General features: G+C 39.6%; 1 pseudogene; it reads right to left on the reverse strand.

The window, feature by feature from the left end:
* Positions 1-928: 928 nt before the first annotated feature.
* Positions 929-1934, reverse strand: LOC103210311 (annotated as a pseudogene).
* Positions 1935-3171: the final 1237 nt, after the last annotated feature.

The raw sequence follows: 3171 nt of genomic DNA on the forward strand, positions 1-3171 counted from the left end.
AGCAAGTCTGACTTCACTTCATAGGCATCACCTTAAGCCATTGATGCTGATGATGATTCTCTCTCCCCCTTGTGAAGTTAGAGAAGATCAGAATGTGCTGCTGCCACACCCTTTTTACAACTATGTTCCTTCCTAAGAGCACCAAGGAATTCTGGTGGCATAATGGTTAAAGCATTTAGCTGCTAACGGAAAGGCTGGTAGTAAACCCACCAGCTGCTCCTTGGGAAGAAAGGTGAGGGAATCTGTTTCTGTAAAGATTGACAGCCTTGGAAACCCTATGGGGGCAGTTTTACTCAGTCCTAAAGGGTCACTATGAGTCTGAATTGATTCCATGGCAGTGAGTTTCAGTGGGAAGAGCACCAGATGGAGAATATGTTTTCTAAACTAGATGCAGGAAGTAGGACGTAAAATCAACCATCCTTCTCCCTCAAGTTCTTTCCACTGGTTAACAAATTAAAAAACAAAAACAAGACTAAAATAAATTCCCTATACATTCCCCACAAAAGGAAAACAAAACAAAATGAAAAAAACCCACTAAGATGTCCCAGATTGCCCTCCAGAATGGAACCAGGGAACAGCTTCAGCAATTCAAATCAGTTTATCACAGACTCTTCAACAAGATTGCCTTACTTTTAAACAACAACAACAAAACCAAAAAAAAAAAAAAAACTTTTTTCTTAAACAATAAAACGATAAGTTGTACTGATCACCTTTCAGACAATATACAATTACTCAGAATTAACAAAGAGTGGGAGGGCCAGGAGGCCATACCTATAGGCTTTGTCTCACATAAGTGCATGTAGGTAGGTGCAGAGCATTTGTCGTCATTGCCAAAACAAATTTTGTTTTTTTTATCTTCAGTTTGACTTAAATATTACATTTTATATGATGCCAACACCACCTTTGGAAAAGGAGCTCAGGAAGATATTCATGGCAGCACATGGCTGCAGCTCTTCTTCGGGTCTGGAGGCTCCAGAGCAACCAATATTGCTTCATGAAATAAGTTCTTCAGGCCACTCCATGTGAGTGCAGAGCACACCACATATTTGACAGCCCTTAGGTCACAGGCCAGCTTTTCAGCAGTCTCCAGGAATATAGGCTTCTGTTTGTTCTTAGTAAGTTTCTCAATAGTAGAGGGGTCATCTCTGAGATCAATTTGGGCCCAAAGAACCAAGGAGGAGTCTTTGGACAGTGGTGAGTTATCTCAGGTACCCATTTTTCTTTCACATTTTCAAATGAGGATGGAGAGACTACTGAAAAACATTTTAAAAATACATCTGTCTGTGGATAACTCAGGGTCGTAATCTGCCTTAATCTTCTTGTCCTGCATTGTCAAAAAGTCTGAGAATATATAGCTCTCCACCAATCATAACAGTGATTGCATAGTTGTCAAGAGCGGTTGGTACATATTCAGATAGAAATTTGTTTGTTGTGTGGGATATCAAGAGCCATGTTTTGCCAAGGACACTATCACACAGAACAATACTTTTTTCTTTTTTTTTCCAAATTGTGGTTTGGGTGAAAGTTTACAGAGCAAAGTAGTTTTCCATTCCACAATTTATACAGATTTTGTTTTGTGGCATTAGCTGCAATCCCCTCAATGTAACACCACTCTTCCCATTTCTTCTCTGGGTTCCCTGTTTGCATTTATTCTTCTTTTATGCCCCTACCTACTTTCTGAGTTTTGTTTTTGGGCAAATGCTGCCTTTTTGATCTTGTATTGCACAGCATTCTTAAATATATGCATTGCTCAAATCGTTTTGTCCACTCAAAGTATTTCAAATTTGATATTGTCCTCACCTTTCCTCAGGGACAATGGCCTGAGAAAGATTCTTGATCCCAAAGTGGACCCAAAGGGGACGTGGGAACATGTTCACTAAGAATGGGGTGACTAGGCTGATGTTTAAGGTACCAGTTTTAGGAACAATTGCCATGATGATGAAATATTAACAGTCTGAAGTGGAAAGGAACTATTTATCTTTCATCCAACTTTGAGAAACTATTCTAAAAAATGCCAAGAAATTTAATTTTCTTTTCCTCCAAAGGATCACGTGTCACAGCCCATTGTTTGCACACAGATAGACTACGTAAGATAGAAAAAAAGATCACCTAACTCAACATTTTGCAGCCATAAGCTATAAAATTGTCATTGTAAATTTGTGATGAACCTGAATGGTGTCCACTCTGGTGATGAAGTGGTTATGGCATTTGACTTTCCATGCCAAAGAGCCCGAGTTCACTTTAACTCACATACACCAAACAAACAGAACTTAAGTTTTGTTGAATCTGCTTTGGGGCTTTTCCACTTTTTGCTTTTGCTCCCCAAATTCATTCTACACATCTTGCTTGCATGCAACAACATATTATTTGTCCTATAGGGCCCAGGTTAGATACCAGTACGACAGTGAAGTCTGTACTGATCATCTGAGATCAGCTGTAACTATTCATCCGTCTTTTATGAGATTTATCTTATGCTAGATGGTAGTATAGAAATCTGTGTTCTTGCCATAGGTTACCAATAAAATTTTGCCAAAGTTACCAGTTCCAAAGGTAGAAACCAACTATGTTTCTTTGTATCTCCTAGGAAGCCTAGAATCGTGCTTTGCTTTTGGTTGGCCATTGATTATCCAGCATCTTCAGGAAGTGAGGCTGTTTTGCAGAATGCCATGCTCTCTGAAAAGACCACCACATATTCTTCCATTAATCAGACATTCAACGTACACTTAGTGAGTAACCACACTATGCTAGGCTCTGATAGCTACGGAGATACTCAATTTCATCACCAATGCCTAGGCAAGTTTTACTAAATAGAAAAAAAAAAAAAAAAAAAAAACCTCACTGTCATAGAGTGGATTTGACTCATAGCGACCCCTCCTTGGGTTTCAGAGGTAGTATCACTACAGAAGTAGATTGCCCCATCTTCCTTCTAAGGAGTGGCTGATAGGTTTGAACCACCAGCCTTCTGGATAGCAGTCAAATACCTTGGGCACTACTAAATAGAAATATCCAAAAAACAAACTCACTGTCATGGAGTCCAGTCGACTCACAACGACCCTTCTTTGGGTTTCTGAGGCGGTATCTCCACAGAATTAGATTGCCAAATCTTCTATCTGAAGAGTGGTGGTGTAGTGTCTAAGGCATTTGACTGCTACCTAGAAGGCTGGTGGTTCA

Source organism: Orycteropus afer, unplaced genomic scaffold, assembly GCF_000298275.1.
Source record: "Orycteropus afer afer isolate SDZICR_OR568_19922 unplaced genomic scaffold, OryAfe1.0 scaffold00585, whole genome shotgun sequence".
Taxonomy (NCBI): domain Eukaryota; kingdom Metazoa; phylum Chordata; class Mammalia; order Tubulidentata; family Orycteropodidae; genus Orycteropus; species Orycteropus afer.